General features: G+C 39.0%; 1 protein-coding gene and 1 pseudogene across 11 annotated transcripts in view; both read left to right on the top strand.

The window, feature by feature from the left end:
• RGS7 (regulator of G protein signaling 7) overlaps positions 1 to 17,758 on the top strand; it is a 467,979-nt gene that overhangs the window by 84,694 nt on the left and 365,527 nt on the right. The window lies entirely within an intron of this gene.
• Positions 4,595 to 5,873, top strand: LOC145507460 (E3 ubiquitin-protein ligase ARIH2-like; annotated as a pseudogene).

The raw sequence follows: 17,758 nt of genomic DNA, 5'->3' as shown, positions 1-17,758 counted from the left end.
ATGGGCTCAGTAATTGCAGCTCCTGGGCCCTCGAGCACAGACTCAGTAGTTGTGGCTCATGGGCTTAGTTGCTCCACAACATGTGGGATCTTCCTGGACCAGGGATTGAACCTGTGTCTCCTCCACTGGCAGGAGGATCCTTTACCACTGATTCACCAGCGAAGCCTGGGTTTTACTTTCTTACTGACTTGTCTTTGCTTTGAAAACTCTTTCCCTCAACCTCTGTTATCTTTACATTTGTAACTGTGACTATTTTTCTTATCGTATAATAAACTTTAAATGATGAATGTAACCTCACAGAAATTTTGGAAGACAACAGAAAAATTTTAGAAAGGAACTAAAATTCATACATAATCATATCACTCAGATATAAGAACTACTGTGCGTGTAAGGGCTTCCCTGGTGGCTCAGATGGTAAAGAATCTGCCTGCAATGGAGGAGACCCAGGTTTGATCCCTGGGTTGGGAAGATCCCCTGGAGGGATGGCAACCCGCTCTTGTATTCTTGCTTGGAGAATTCCATGGACAGAGGAGTCTGGCTGGCTACAGTCCATGGGGTCACAGAGAGTCAGACACAACTGAGCTACTAGCACACATGCCAAACTTTTAGTTTTGTGATATTGATAAACATTGTATGTACAGATTTTACATCAGCTCTTTTTACTTTAAATTATATTTTAAGCACTTTCTGGTACATTAAATATCATTTAAGAATATATGTCTAATGTCTGCAAAATATTTTATCATATGAATGTACTGTAACTTACTCAAAATCTACTGGTTTGTGTAGTAAGTAATTTTAAAGAGGTGTAGTTTTCTGTTACATTTTAAGGATGATTATCCCTATACTATTTCTCTAGGACACATGGTTTATTTCCTCTGTCCTCCCTCTCTTATCTCTGTTATTATCCCTTTATTTTCCCTAGAATGAGGAGTGTTTGGTGTAGATTAAGCATTTGGCTATAAGCAGGGACATGGGCTTGTCCATGGATCCACCCACTCTTGGCTTGGGTGCTTATAATGTCTTCTCACACCCACAACCTGGACTGGTGGTGCTATGAGCAGTTTCTAAGTCCTGCACCTGTCTGTTGGATTAATGGGATCCTCTTCTATCCTCACTATTTGTCTCTCTGATGGACTAATAAATGGACAAAGCACATGAAAATCCACAGCCCTGGTGTCGCCTTGTTATCAGGGCTCTTCAGACTTTGCTGTACAAACCACCTTATTGCATTTTGCTTTGTGCAATCATACCCCTTTTCAAGAAGCGCTTTATGTCTTAAGTGATCCCTTTTACACCCTCTCTTCTTGTTTTAAGGAGTTAGTTTCTATAGAAAACCGAGGAAAGAATAGTATGGATTAAAGTTGAAGCCAAGACAATTTCTCTCATTGATTGCACTACAGAAGGAGTGCTCCTAGTACTTTGGTTTGAATATTGAGAATTCCTTGGCGTGGAATTAGAAGAATAAGAAATGTCCGATCTCTGCTTAAGCTGGTAACACTGTCCCATTTTAGGCAGTAAACCATGTTCCGGCCAGTCACAATCCTCAGTTCAGCTCTGCAAGTTGGTGACCAGTGGAAATTCTTCAGGGTTCTTTATTGGAGAACCACCTGCCTTAGCTTCTCTTTCTGTGTTAACATGTTATTTCAGTTGTGAGACTTATTAACTGTAAGCCACACATCAAAAGCATCCCATGGTTCTGTGAAGCCCATCTAAAATAGCCTTTGCATGAACTGATCCTGATGTCCAGGGGAACTTGGCCCAAAATCTTTCTCCCTCGTGTTCTCTTAACAGGTGGGTTATTCTGTTTTCAAAATGTATGTCTCATTTGGCATAATCTGTGTACCTTTTAACCCCTTTACTAGTGTAAATTTGTTAAGGAAGGAAGTACCTTATTTGCTTTGCCATTTTCTCAGTAGAAATCTGGGAAAAGAGGTGGGGTGAGTGGAAACAAAACATGAGTGCATATAGCATACTAGGTCAGGTGCATGATACTTTACTTGTGCCATTGCATATGACCATTATATTCTGATTAATTGCATACATGTGTGCGGGTCTCCTTTTCAGTGTCAATGTCACATTAAAAAGGAGTGATCACACATATACACGTATTTATAAATAAGTTTATTAAAATCCATCTAGTCAATCCATGTAATGTCTACACTCATTTCCCATTGACAGTTGAGAAAACTGAGGTTTGGAGAGTTGACAGAATTTATCCAGTCTCACATGACTATGAAGTCACAAAACTGGCATCAAAATCCAGATCAGATCAATTGTAAAGCCTCTTTGTCTTCCTCCCACATCCCCTACTTCTGATAAATTTATACTGAGGTGTTCAGTTAATGTGCAGTTGAGTACAGAGTGCAATTTCTTTCTTTAATACTTGCTTTTAATTGGAGGATAATTGCTTTACAATGGTGCGTTGGTTTCTGCTGTAGAACAATGTGAATCAGCTATAAGTAGACATATATTCCCTCCTCTGGAGCCTCCCTTCCTTGCTCCCACCCCACCCCTTTAGGTTGTCACAGAGCACTGAACTGAGCTCCCAGTGTCACATAGCAGCTCCCACTAGCTATCTATTTTACACATGACAATGTATATATGTCTCAGTTCATCCCACCCTCTCCTTTCTCCTGCTGTGTCCACAAGTCTGTTATCTATGTCTGCATCTCTATTCCTGCTCTGAAAATAGGTTTATCAGTACCATTTTCCTATATTCTATATATATGTATTAATATACAATATTTGTTTTTCTCATTCTCTTTTTTTAAATCAATCAATCTAACTTGAGAGGAGGCCAAAATTTCCTTTCTACTTTGCAAAAAAAAAAAAGAAACGGATTTTTATTTTGCACCCAGAGATAGTGAATAATGGGAAAGATGTTTAGGTATTTGGATTTTGTGTAACTATGCTAATTTTCTAAGTCATTGCTATCTTTTTGTAAGCTTTTGTTAGAGAAGATATTCATGTATCTTAAAAATTTAATCTGTTGGCTAGTGGACTGTGTCTGAGGGAAGTTTGCCCACATTCTTTGGAATGCTACTTTATTTTCAAATCATCTGAGTTGCACATTTGGCATCAGCTGCTGCTATTTTTCTCTTGATCATCTTGCCTATAGCAGTTGTGGGTGAGACATTATTGCATATGCGCTTCCTAACATACATACTTCTCATTTACAAACACTTGTACATATGAACCCTACTTGCTAAAGTGGCATTTGATTTTTTAAAAAGATTTAGGTTTTTATTGACTGTGGTGGGTCTTGTTGCTGCATGCGGGCTTTCTCTAGTTGTGGTGCACAGCTTCTCGTTGCCATGGCTTCTCATGTTGTGGAACACAGGCTCTAGCTGTTTGGGCTTGAGTAGTTGCAGCGTGTAGGCTTAGAAGTTGCAACACCCTGGCTTAGTTGTTCCATGGCATATGGGATCCTCCTGGACCAGTGATCAAACTGGTGTCCCCTGCTTTGCAAGGCGAATTCTTAACCACTGGACCAGGGGAGCCCCAGCATTTAATTTTAAAGGGAGATTTTCACATGTGTTTGCCATTAACTAGAACATAAAAACTGAGATAGAAGACTGAGATGCACTGCTGCTTTAACCTTTGCTTATGTTCTAATGATATCTTCCTTGGTGAGATAAGAAATTCCTCAAGAGAGGATTCCTGCTGAGTTTGGATAAGTGATGACACCACCCCCTTCCAGTGTGGCTGCACTGGGTGGAAGGTGCCTCTGTGCTCTCCCTTGCCTCCATAGCTCCTCCTGTCACAGGCACAGTCATGCCTCAACCCTTTTGTCTTCGCTGCCATTCCCTGTCTCCCCTCCAAGCAGACTGTTTGAGAGTCTGTTTGATCTCTGATGCCCCTGAAAAAATGAGATATGACGAAGTCTTCCTTCACTTAGAATAAGGACTCAGGAACCCACGTGCTTCTAAATATGCTTTGAGGTTACTCTGTAAATATTTGTTCAGTCAATAAGTGAGATAAGTGCACCCTTTTGTTAAGCACTTATTTAACAACTACTGTGTCACAGAATCTGAAACTATAAAATTGGATAAGTTGTATAGAATCTAATTGTTGAGGAGGGTTACTAGATGTTTCTGTACGACATGGTGAGTATTATGATAGAAGCCTGGAAAGCCTATTAAGGGAAAGCAGAAGACAAATAAATCAAGCTTGTGAATCAGGGAATATTTCCTGATAACTGGACGATGGGACTAAACTTTGAAATATGAATGGGCATTTACTAGGTAGAGAAGGTTCACAGGGCAGAAAGAAGAAAAAATATATGCAAAAAAAAGTGCAGATTTAAGGAAAAGATGATGTGGTTCAGTTCAGTTCAGTTCAGTTGCTCAGTCATGTCCGACTCTTTGCGACCCCATGAATCGCAGCACGCCAGACCTCCCTGTCCATCACCAGCTCCCGGAACTTACCCAAACCCATGTTCATCAAGTCGGTGATGCCATCCAACCATCTCATCCTCTGTCGTCCCCTTCTCCTCCCGCCCCTAATCCTTCCCAGCATTAGGGTCTTTTCCAATGAGTCAACTCTTCGCATGAGGATGATGTGTTTAGGGACCTGTAATTAGTTTGAATTGATGGACTGGGCTGAACTCGAGCATCAGGAGAAGCTGAGCAGCTTCATGGAGTCCAAGAGTGCCCTCAGTGAGCACATGAGCAGCTTATTAGCCTCTGACCTAAGGTACCTCATTGAGTTGCTAAACTTATATTTAATTAATTTCCACTGGCAAGTCACAGAGATATGGACTAATTCAAGTCTCCTTCTGCTCAGCTTCTCATTGAGGCTCGAGTTCAGTCCATTCATTGAAACATGTCCCCACAGCCCATCCCCTCACCACTGCAGACAGGGTATGCAGTTTGTGCAGAAGGAAAAACCTACTCTGTCTAGCCTGTCAGCACCAGTTTTGCCACAGCTGCTTGGAGAAGCACTGCTCAGTACTTGTCAAGAATGGTCTGGGTGTGGGTGTCTCTTGCATGGCTCAGGACTGCCCGCTTCGAACGCTAGAGGACTTCGTGTTTCCATTGCTGCTCAGTGAAGAATCGAGAGACAAATACAGGCACTACCTCTTCGGAGACGTCGTGGAGAGTCACTGCCAGCTCCAGCTGTGTCCTGGTGCAGACTACCCCATGGTTATCCGGGTACAGGAGCCCTGAGCTCACCAAGTACAGTGCCAGCGGTGCAACGAAGTCTTCTGTTTTAAGTGTCATCAGATGTATTGTGCCTCCACAGACTGCGTCACAATCTGGAAATGGATCTCAAAGTGTGCAGATGACTCTGAGTCAGCCACTACGTTAGTGCTCACACTAAAGACTGTCCCAAGCACAACATCTGCATTGAGAAGAATGAAGACTACAATCACATGCAATGCTCCAAGTGTAAACATGACTTTTGCTGGATATGTCTAGGAGATTGGAAGACCCACAGGAGCGAGTACTGTGAGTCGTGAAGTCGGTACAAGGAGAACCCTGGCATTGTTAATCAGAGACAACAAACCCAGGCTAGGGAGCCCCTCAAGACATTCTTGTTCTACTTTGAGAGAGGCACAGACATACCAGCGGATTCAAGAGAAGATTCAGGAGAGGGTCATGAATAATCTGGACACATAGATTGATCAGTAGTACCTACAGAAGGCTGCCAGCTCTTGGCCAAGTGTTGATATATACCCTGTAGGACACATACCTGTGTGCATACTACATGGATTCTGGACTCAGGAAGAAACTGAATACCAGTAGGTTCAGCTGGAGGTTGAGATCCAAAACCTGTCATAAAAGGTGAAGCATGTGGACAACTATGACCAGATGCATATAACAGAGCAGTGGAGGGGAACCCTGCTGAAGGATTTCTGTGACACCTAGGTTGGGACATGGACATACTGGTGTGAGGGAAATGTGACTTCAAGGTCTTGCAGCTGCCCTACTGCATGCTGCAGGCTTTCACAACCCCAGGCAACAGCCAGAGCCTCACTCCTAAGAGACAGTGGCCACATATCTCTTAGTCAATTTCTGTTTTTTTTTTCATCTTTTCGTTCCTACCATGGTAGACGCCATGTTGAATTGGCCTCTTCTCAGGACCTTTAATTCCTCTAGGATGGTTGTTGGGAGGGGGAAAAGTTTTTCCTGAATAACTGGTAATAGTATTAGATCATTGTGCTTGTGCTTAGTTACTTGGTTGTGTCCGACCCTTTGTGACCCCATGGACTGTAGCCCACCAGGCTACATGGAGATTCTCCAGGCAAGAATACTGAAGGGGGTTGCCATGCCCTCCTCCAGGGGATCTTCCCAACCCAGGTCATTACAACCTATGTAATATTCAGTGGTTATACAATTATATGAAAAAGGGGGGGCAAAGAAACCATAGAATTACACAGAACCCTTTTAAAAATAAATTAGCATTGGAATGGTAAAAGATAAACAGAAAGTAAGTGATAAAAGATGGAATCTTAAAATATCAGGAAGGAGCAAAGAACATGTTAAGTGAAAGTATGGGTAAATACAGTAATTTTTCTTCTCTTCAGTTTTCTGTGTTATGTTTGACAGTTGAAGCAGAAACTACAACTCTGTCTAATGTGGCTAAGTGTATATGAAGGAGATATTTAAGGAACTATATTGTAAAAAAGAGAGGCTAAATATATATAAAGTGAGTTAAGTTTTCTGTATGTCACTCAAGTTGGTAAAATAATGATACCCAAGTAGATTTTGATAAAGTATGGGTCTATAATGTAAAACCTTAAAGCAACAAAAAAGGATTATTCACAGAAATTCACCTAAGAAGACCGTAAAGGTATCAAAATGAAATTTTATAAAATATTCAAATAATCCGCAGGAAGGCAGGAAAACTAAAGCATATGCAAAAAACAGAATAGAAAAAAAATTACAAAGGCAGACTTAAGACCTAACATTTCAATCATTACATTAAAAATAAATTGCTCAGTATACCAATAAAAACAGAGTTTGGCAGAGTGGATTTGAAAACATGACCCAACTATATGCTGTCTATAAGGAACTAACTTCAAACACAATAATAAACAGATAGAAAGTGAAGAATAGAAAAATTTATACAAATATTAAAAGCAACAGTAAGTGACTATATTAATATTATATAAATTAGGCTTCAAGGTCAAACATTATGGGGGGGAACATTATGTAATGATAAAAATGTCAATCTAGCAAAAAGATAGCAATCTGAAATATGTATGCATCAAAAAGTAGTTGCAAAATATTTCAAGCACAGCTCATAACATTGAAAGGAGAAGTAGACAGATCTACAGTTTAGCTTAAGACTTCAACAATTCTCTCTCAAAAGTGGATTCTGGATAGAAAAACAGCAAAGTTGTAGAAGAAATGAGCAACACCTTCAACCAGCAGGATCCAATCAATATTTAAAGAATACTCTATAAGTAAGATATATATTTTTGTTCAATCCCTTGGTCATATCCGACTCTTTGCAACTGTATGGACTACAGCATGCCAGGCTTCCCTGTCCTTCACCACCTCCTGGAGCTTGTGCAAACTCATGTCCATTGAGTTGGTGATGCCATCCAACCATCTCATCCTCTGTCATGCCCTTCTCCTCGTGCCTTCAATCTTATATATATAAATATATATATATAAATACACATATTTCCAAATCTTTATGGAACAATGCCAAGAGAGACCACATCTTAGGACATAAAACTCCTTTCAGTAAACTGTAAATAATCTAACCCATAAATAGTGTGTTTTTTGACCACAGTGGAAACAAATTAGAAATTAATAACAAAATAATAATAGGAAAATCTCCGAACACTTGGCCACTAAACAACATAGTTCCAGATAAATCATGAGTCAAATAGGAAATAGTTAAACAATATAGAACTGAATGAAAATGAAAGTACATTATATCAAAGTTTGGAAAAGAAAGGAGTTCTCTCTAAAACTGAACAAAGCCAAGATGTTTACCCTCACCACTCTCATTCAGCACAGTGCTTAAACTTTTAGCCAGTACAATAACTCAAGAAAAGGAAAGGACATTCAGTTAGAAAGGAAGAGGTCTCTGTTTGCCGATGACATGATTGATTATGTGGAAAATTCCAGGGAATCTATGAAAAAGCTCCTAGAACTATGAAGTGAGTTCAGCAAGGTCATGGGATACATGATACAAATCTTAAACTCACTTGTATTTCTATTATCATAGCAGTGAAAATTGTGAACACCAAAATTAAAAATGCAATACCATTTATAACTGCTAAAGATAAAATTGAAATGTTACGTATGAACATAATGAAACAAGATATATGCTGAAAACTGTACAATGCTGATCTAATAAATCAAAGATTTAAATGAATGGAGAGACATACTATGTTCATGGATTGGATGACTCAAAATATTAACAGTGTCAGTTCTCCCCTGAATTGATATGTATGTGTAATATAATTTCTATCAAAATGCCAACAAATATTTTTGTAAATATAGGCAAGAATGCTCTAAAATTTATAATGAAAAGCAGAAGAATTAGGATAGCTAAAACAATTTCAGAAGAGAAGAATAAGGTTGGAAGAATCGGTCTTCTCAATTTTAAGACTTATTATATAGCTACAGTAATCAAGATTGTGTGGTATTGTCAAGAGGGACACATACATAGATTAGTGAAACAGAATAGAGTAACCAGAAACAGACCCATACAAATATGACCAACTGATTTTTGACAAAATCGCACAGTTTGAAGGAGGAAAAGTAGCATTTTCATCGAAAGGTGATGGGGTAATTGGACATTCGCGAGGAAAAGTGAACCTCAACCTCTCATGTTTCTCATACTAAAATTAACTGAAAATGGATTATGAGCTTAAATATAAAGTACACTGATAAAGTTTTGAAGAAAAACTTAGAAAACTTTCAAAATAAAGAGTTAAGAAAGAGTTTGAACATAAGATATTAAAAGCATAAAATATAAAAGGAAAAAAATAAAAGTGGACATCATCAAAATTAAAAGCTTTTGCTCTCTGAAATACCCTGTTAAGAGAATGAAAAGAGAAGCTATGGATTAGGAAAGAATATTTGCAAACAATGTATTTGACAAAGGACTACTACTAAGAATATATAAAGAGCTGTCATGATCCATTTTTGAAAAACCAAACAATGCAGTTTAAAAAATGGCAAAAGAAATGAGGTTTTTCACAGGACAAATGACAAGTATATAAAAATATGTCCAACATCATTACTTATAAGGGAAATGAAATTTAGAACTAACAACAAGAAGCAACGACACAGCTTCGAATGTCTAAAATAAGAAAATAGTAGCAACAGCAAATAACTAGGGAAAATGCAAAGAAACTAGATGATGCATACATTACTGGTGGGAGTGCAAATTGCTGTAGGCCTGCTGGAAAATAATTTGACAAGTTCCTAAGAAAATAAACTTGGAACTATTATTCTACCTTTCCTAAATTTGCATTCCTGGATATTTTTTTCCCAGATAGTTGAAGATTTTTGTTTTGTTTTTTAGTCAGTAAGTCATGTCTGACTCTTTGTGACCCCACAGACTGCAGCACACCAGGCTTCCCTGTTCTCCACTATCTCCTGGAATTTGCTCAAACTCATGTTCATTGAGTTGGTAATGCTATCCAACCATCTCATCCTCTGTCATCCCCTTTGCTTCCTGCCTTCAATCTTTCCTAGCATCAGGGTCTTTTCTAGTGTGTCAGCTCTTTGCATCAGGTAGCCAAAGTATTGGAGCTTCAACTTCAGCATCAGTCCTTCCAGTGAATATTCAGGGTTGATTTCCTTTAGGATTGTCTGGTTTGATCTCCTTGCAGTCCAAGGGACTCTCAAGAATCTTCTCCAACACCACAGTTCGAAAGTATAAATTCTTTGGCACTCAGCCTTTTTTATGGTCCAACTCACATCCATACATGACTAATGGAAAAACCATAACTTTGACTATACTATTACTTTTGTTGGCATAGTGATGTCTTTGCGTTTTAATATGCTGTCTAGGATGTCACAGCTTTCCTTCCAAGGAAAAAGGATCTTTTAATGGCATGGCTGCAGTCACTGTCTGCAGAGATTTTGGAGCCCAAGAAAATGAAACCTGTCACTGGTTCTACTTTTTCCTTTTAAGCCAGCTTTTTCTCTCTCCTCTTTCACCTTCATCAAAAGGCTCTTTAGTTCCTCTTCACTTTCTGCCATTAGAGTGGTATCATCTGCATATCTAAGGTTATTGATATTTCTCCCAGCAGTCTTGGTTTCAGCTTGTGATTCACCAAACTGGGCATTTTGCATGATGTACTCTGGATATAAGTTAAATGAACAGCGTAACAACATACAGCCTTGCCATTCTCCTTCCCTAATTTTGAACCAGTCACTTGTTCATGTTAGGTTCTAACTTGCTTCTTGACCCACCTACATGTTTCTCAGGAGGCAGGTAAAGTGGTCTGGTATTCCCATCTGTTTAAGAATTTTCCATGGTTAGTTGTGATCCATGCAGTCGAAAGCTTTTGTGTAGTCAGTAAAGCAGAAATAGGTGTTTTTCTGTAATTCCTTCCTTTTTCTTTGATCCAACGAATGTTGGCAGTTTGACTTCTGGTTTCTCTGCCTTTTCTAAACCCAGCTTTGTACATCTGGAAGTTCTCAGTTCACATGTTGCTGAAGCCTAGCTTGAAGGATTTTGAGCATAACATTACTAGCATGAGAAATGAGCGCAATTCTCTGATAGTTTGAACATTCTTTGGCGCTGCCTTTCTTTGGGATTGAAATGGAAACTGACCTTTTCCAGTGCTGTGGCCACTGCTGAGTTTTCCAAATTTGCTGGCATATTGAGTGCAGTTCTTTAACAGAATCATCTTTCATGATTTGAAATAGCTCAGCTGGCATTCTATCACCTCCACTAGCTTTGTCTGTAGTAACGTTTCCTAAGGCCCACTTCACACTCTAGGATGTCTGGCTGTAGGTGAGTGACCACACTATCATGGTTACCTGGATCATTAAGACCTTATTTTGTATCATCCTTCTATGTATTCTTACCGTCTTTTATCAACGAACTTCCTTTGGTAGCTTAGCTGGTAAAAAACTCGCCTGCAATGCAGAGACCTGGGTTTGATCCCTGGGTTGGAAAGATTCCCTGGAGAAGGGAATGGCTACCCACTCCAGTATTCTGGCCTGGAGAATTCCATGGACTGTATAGTCCTTGGGGTCACAAAGAGTCAGACACAAATGAGTGACTTTCACTTTCTTCTTATCTAGTCTTTCCCATTCTGTTGTTTTCCTGTATTTCTTTGTACTGTTCATCGAAGAAGGCCCTTTTTATCTCTCCTTGCTATTCTTTGGAACTCTGCATTCAGTTGGGTATATATTTCTCTTCTCCTTTACTTTTCACTTGTCTTCTTTCCTGAGCTATTTCTAAAGCCTCTTCAGACAACCACTTTGCTTTCTTTTTGTTTGGGATGGTTTTGTTCACTGCCTCCTTATGAACCTGCATCCATAGTTCTCCAGACACTTTGTCTACCAGGTCTAATCGCTTGAATCTATTTGTCACCTATACTGTACTATATAATCATAAGGGATTTGATTTTGGTCAAACCTGAATGGCCTAGTGGTTAGTCAGCCCCAAGTCTTGTTTTTGCTGACTGTATAGAGCTTCTCCACCTTCAGCTACAAAGAATATAATCAATCTAATGTCAGTATTGACCATCTGGTGAGGTCCATATGTAGAGTTGTCTCTTGTGTTGTTGGAAAAGAGTGTTTGCTATGACCAGTGTGTTCTCTTGACAAAACTCTGTTAGCCTTTGGCTTGCTTCAAAGTACTCCAAGGCCAAACTTACCCGTTACTCCAGGTATTTCTTGAATTCCTACTTTTCAATTCCAATTCCTATTCTAATTTCCTATGATTAAAAGGACATCTTTTTTTGGTGTTAGTTCTAGAAGGTCTTTTAGGTCTTAGAACTTCAACTTCTTCAGTGTTAATGGTTGAGGCATAGACTTGGATTCCTGTGATATTGAATGGTTTGCCTTGGAAACAAACAGAGATCATTCTGTCGTTTTTGAGGTTGCACCCAAGTACTGCATTTCAAACTCTTTTTTTGGACTGTGAGGGCTACTCCATTTCTTCTAAGGGATTCTTGCCCACAGTAGTGGATATAATGGTCATCTGGATTAAATACGCCCATTCCCATCCATTTTAATTCACTGATTCCTAACATGCCTGTGTTCACTCTTGCCATTGCCTACTTGACCACGTCCAATTTGCCTAGATTCATGAACCTAACATTCCAGGTTCCTATGCAATATTGTTCTTTACAGGACTGGACTTTGCTTTCTCCACCAGACGCATCCACAACTGATGTGTGGATCTTTTCCTCTTTGGCCTAGCCTCTTCATTCTTTCTGGAGCTATTAGTAATTGCTCCCCACTCTTCCCCGGTAGCACATTGGACACTTTCTGACCTGGGAGGCTCATCTTCTGGTATCATATCTTTTTGCCTTTTCATACTCTTCATGGTGTTCTTGTGGCAAGAATACTGGAGTGGTTTGCTGTTCCCTCCTCCAGTGGGCCATGTTTTTTTGAGAACTCTCCACTGTGACTCATCCATCTTGGGTGGCCCTGCAAGGCACAGCTCATAGCTTCATTGAGTTACACAAGCCCCTTTGCCATGACAGGTCTGTGATCCATGAAGGGGAAAAGTTTCATTATACAAGATGAGTAAGTCCTAGAGATCAATCGTTTAGCATTTTGTCTATAGTTAACAGTACTCTATTGTAGACTTAAAAGTTTATTAAGAGGGTAGATCTTAACTGTTTTTTATCATAAAAGTAAATAGAGAAGGCAGTAAGAAACTTTTGTAAGTGATGAATATGTAAGCATAGGTTATGGTGATGGTTCTGTGAGTATATACTTATCTCCAGTCTCAAGCTTTGAATACTTAAATGTATACTACTTTTGTATGTCAGTTGTAACTCAATAATGCCATTTGAAAACTGTGGTTAAAAATATAAGTGTGACAGCATTGAGGAAAGCAAGCAGAATAAGATGAGCAAAAGTTATAATGATTTTAAAAAGTGATAAATATGGAAGAGAAAATGAATCAGCATACACATATTTACTATTTCTGAAAAAAAAGGAAGCAATGAAATGGAAAAAAAAAAAACTAAAGACACAATTTAAGAAAATTTTTCATAACTAAAGGAAGCCTTGAACCCAGGATTCAAGTGCCAAAAATTTTTGATGCAAAACAATCAAAATAGCTATATATCCTAGTAACTTTACTTGTTCTCAAAATTAGAAAAAATGATTTGGGTATAATATGATGAAAAAACTGAGCCCAGCTTTAGATGTTCAACAAATTATCTACAGCAGAAACAGAAGACATTGGAGCAATACCCTCTATTGTTCTCAACCCACCTCTCCCCAATTGCAGCAGTGCTTTTAACAGCAAAAGAATCTAAGCAATATGTAAATGCAATCACTAGAGATCTATTTAAATGAATTATAATATTAAATTATAGTATATACATGCATTGGGAGATTATATAGCTATTAAAAGAATACAACATCTCCAACAGTAATATTTGGAAAGACTTCAAAGATATACTTCAAACAAAAAATCCAGTGACATGCTACTCTGTATTATTTTAAGATATATTTTTAGAAACTAATAGTAGAGATTGTCAGCAGAGGTAAGAGGGATTCTGTTACCTCTGTCTCTTCTTTTTTTCTCTGTGCCCATGCTATTAATAAAAAGAACTGAAATGAAAAGAAATGAACTTGTTTATTCAAAATATGTTCTCTACCAGAGCCTGAAAATTCCCCCATTAAAGTCACCCTTCAGTTTAGCCACTGATTTCCATTATAAGGTGATATTCATAGGTCAGGTAGCACATTGTGGTTTCCTTGAGAGAAATGGGCCATTACAATTCCTTTGTTTTTCTTCAGAACCAGAGAAGATGCTCCACAAACACTGCTTGTCTGAACATTCACTAAACTAAAATGAAGCAACAGAATAGGATCTTTAAGATGATTCATATTGTTGCTTGAATATGAAAATCTTACCAGATTGTCAGCATTGCTCCTGAAACCCATTTAGCCAAATGAAACAGGGAATTGAGAATTGGAAATAAAATTAGCACTTCCAAGTCATTTTTTACTCGGCTGTAAGACTCGAATTTTTCCTTTTTGATCAGAAAGATATATCTCTGCCTGTCAGTGGAATAATATTAACCTTTCAGGCTTTATCATGAGCTAAATATACTAATGACAAGAGTTATCCTAAGTTAATTGTGTTTAGTCTGAACTGTTGATAGAATATTTTTGAGGTCCCTAGAGCATTCTGTGTTCTGATCCATTCTGAGCTGATCTTAATGTTTCTTACTTCATTTTCAAGTTCTGTAGGACAAATCTCACTGTAACCCCTGTGGTTCCCACTACTGACACAAGAGTTCTAACGGAAAAAGCTCCAGGGGTTCTTCCTGACCCAGGGATAGAACCCACGTCTCTTAGGTCTCCTGCATTGGCAGGCGGGTTCTTTACCACTAGTGCCACCTGGGAAGCCCCCATTAAATAGCATAGGGTGATAAAATAATTGGATCATCTCAGTGTCTCTCATACAATCACATGATTATTTCTCAGCCATTAGCATGGATCATTTTGGTGTTGATTTAACCCACACAAGCCCATGTAAGGCACCTGTCTAGATTCATTAAAATTTTCAAATAACTAAGTCTCCGTTTGAATGATTGGTACTTCTAATAAGCAAGTAGGTTTTTCTTTTGTGTGCTCAGTCACTTTAGTCCTGTCCAACTCTTTGCGACCCCATGAACTGTAGCCCTCCAGGGTTTGCTGTCCATGGGAGTTTTCAGGCAAGAATATTGGAGCAGGTTGCCATTTCCTCCTCCAGGGGATCTTTCTGACCCAGGGTTTGAAACTGTGTCTCCTGTGTCGCCTGCATTGGCAGGTGGATTCTTTACTTGCTGAGCCATCGAAGAGGCCAGGTCTTTCTTTTACTGACTTGGTTTTGTTTCCTACTATAAATTTTTGAGAAATGTATATACAAGTGACAGAACTGAGTGAAAAGAGCTAGGGAGAAGTAGCTAAAATGCCATCTGGAATGGCAGTGCTTGCACTCTGGCTAGTTTAAAGCATGCAAGCTTGATTCTTTCCCTGTTGTGCTCAAGTAGGGCTCTATGAAGTCAATGAAAGGTCCCTGGAAAGCTTTTATAGATGAGTACCTTGCTTGCTCTTAATTCTGTTTTTCTATTCAGGCTATTAATAAAGACCTACTAACTAATCTTAATTGCTACAAGAGAGAGAAAGATGCCTTCAACTGTGGCCAACATTTCCTACCACAGAGGATTTTAAAAATATCTTAAGCTACTCTAAGATGCAAATAGAGAGACACAAAACTCAAGATGGTGGAGTAGAAGGACATGCATTTATTATGAGAACACCAAAATCACAGCTCACTGCTGAACAACCATGGACAAAACTCTGGAACTTACCAAAAAGATACCCTACATCCAAAAACAAGGAAGAAGTCACAGTAAGATGACAGGAGAGGCACAATCATGATAAAATCAAATCCCGAACCTGCCAGTTGGGTGACTCACAAACTACAAAACAGTTATACGGCAGGAGTTTTCCCACTCATGTGAAAGTTCTGAGCCTTATGTTAGGCTTCCCAGCCTAGGGGTCTGGAATGGGAGGAGGAGGACCCAGAGAATCTGGCTTTGAATCTAAGTGGGGTTTGATGGCAGGAATTACACAGGACTGGGGGAAACAGAAACTTACCTTGGAAGGTGTACACATGGACCCACGTGTACCAAAACGCAGGGGAAGAAAGCAGTGATCCCATAGAGACTAGGTTAGACCTACCTGCGTGTATTGAAGAGTCTCCTGCAGAAATGGGGGCTGGCTTTGGCTCAGTGTGGGGACAGAAACGTTGGCAGCAGCATTCTGGGAGTACTCATTGGCATGAACCTTCCCAGAGGCCACCAGTAGCCCCACCCAACAGAGAGCACAATGATCCAAAACTTATGGGATGCAGGATAGGCAATTTTAAGAGGCAAGTTTGTAGCAGTACAATCACAAATAAACAGCCTAACTTTACACCTAAAGCAAATAGAGAAAGAAGAGGAAAAGGATAGTGAGGATCAGAGCAGAAATAAACGAGATAGGAAGAAAACAATAGAAAAGATCAAGGAGACTGAAAGTTGGTTCTTTGAAGAGATACACAAAATTGAGAAACCTTTAACCAGACTTGTCAAGAAAAATAGGGAGAGGGTGCAACTCAATAAAATTAGAAATGAAAAAGAAGTTACAGTGGACACCACAGAAATACAAAAAATCATAAAAGAGTACTACAGGTAACTATATTCTAAAAAATGGAAACATAGAAAAAATGGACAAATTCCTACAAGTGTACAATCCCATACGACTGAACTATGAATAAATGGAAAATATGAACAGGCTAATCACAGGCACTGAAACTGTGATTAAAAATCTTCCAACAAACAAAAGTCCAGGATCAAGTGGACTCATAGGTGAATTCTATCCAGCATTTAGAGAAGAGTTAGCACCTACCTTCTGAAACTATTCCAAAAAATTGCAGAGGAAAGAATTCTCTCAAACTCATTCTATGAGGCCGCCATCACCTTGATACCAAAAACAAAGATACCACAAAAACAGAAAATTACAGGCCAATGTTACTGTTGAAGATAGTTGCAAAAGTCCTCAACAAAATACTAGCAAACTGAATTCAACAATACATTAAAAGAATCATACACAGTGATCAAGTGGGATTTCTTACAGGGATGCACGGGTTTTTCAATATCTGCAAATCAATCAGTGTGATTCACCACATCAGTAAGTTGAAGAATAAAAACCATATGATCATCTCAATAGATCCAGAAAAAGTTTTTGATGAAATTCAACACCCACTTATGGTAAAGACTCTCCAGAAAGTGGGCACAGATGGAAAATACTGTATCATAATAAAGGCCATATATGATAAACCTGGCAGAGAAGGCAATGGCACCCCACTCCAGTACTCTTGCCTGGAAAATCCCATGGATGGAGGAGCCTGGTAGGCTGCAGTCCATGGGGTCGCTAAGAGTCGGACACGACTGAGCAACTTCACTTTCAGTTTTCACTTTCATGCAATGGAGAAAGAAATGGCAGCCCACTCCAGTGTTCTTGCCTGGAGAATCCCAGGGATGGTGGAGCCTGGTGGGCTGCCATCTATGGGGTCGCACAGAGTCGGACATGACTGAGGTGACTTGGCAGTAGCAGTAGCATGATAAACCTATAGCTAACATCATACTCAACACTGAAAAGTAGAAAGCATTTCCTTTAAGATCAGGAACAAGGCAAGTATGTCCACTGTTGCCACTTTTGTTCAACATAGTTTTGGAAATCCTAGCTATAGCAGTCACAGAAGAAAGAGAAATGAATCCAGATTGGAAACAAAATAAAGCTATCACTGTTTGTAGATGATATGATACTACATAGAAAATTCTAAAGATGCTACCAGAAAATTACTAGAGCTCCTAGAGCTCATCAGTGAATTCAATAAAGTGATGGAAAACAAAATTAATATACAGAAATCTGTTGTATTTCCATACACTAACAATGGAAGATCAGAAAGGGAAATTAAGGAAATAATCCCTTTTACTATCACATCAGAAAGAATAAAATACCTATAAATAAAGCTTCCTAAGGAGACAAAAGAACTTTACTCTGAAACCTGTAAGATGCTGATGAAAGAAATCATGGACAAC

The sequence above is a fragment of the Giraffa tippelskirchi genome, chromosome 5, assembly GCF_054371585.1.
Source record: "Giraffa tippelskirchi isolate mGirTip1 chromosome 5, T2T-mGirTip1v1.2.pri, whole genome shotgun sequence".
Classification (NCBI taxonomy): domain Eukaryota; kingdom Metazoa; phylum Chordata; class Mammalia; order Artiodactyla; family Giraffidae; genus Giraffa; species Giraffa tippelskirchi.
The sequence above is the reverse complement of the archived record's forward strand: the minus strand, read 5'-3'. Positions and strand labels throughout refer to the sequence as shown.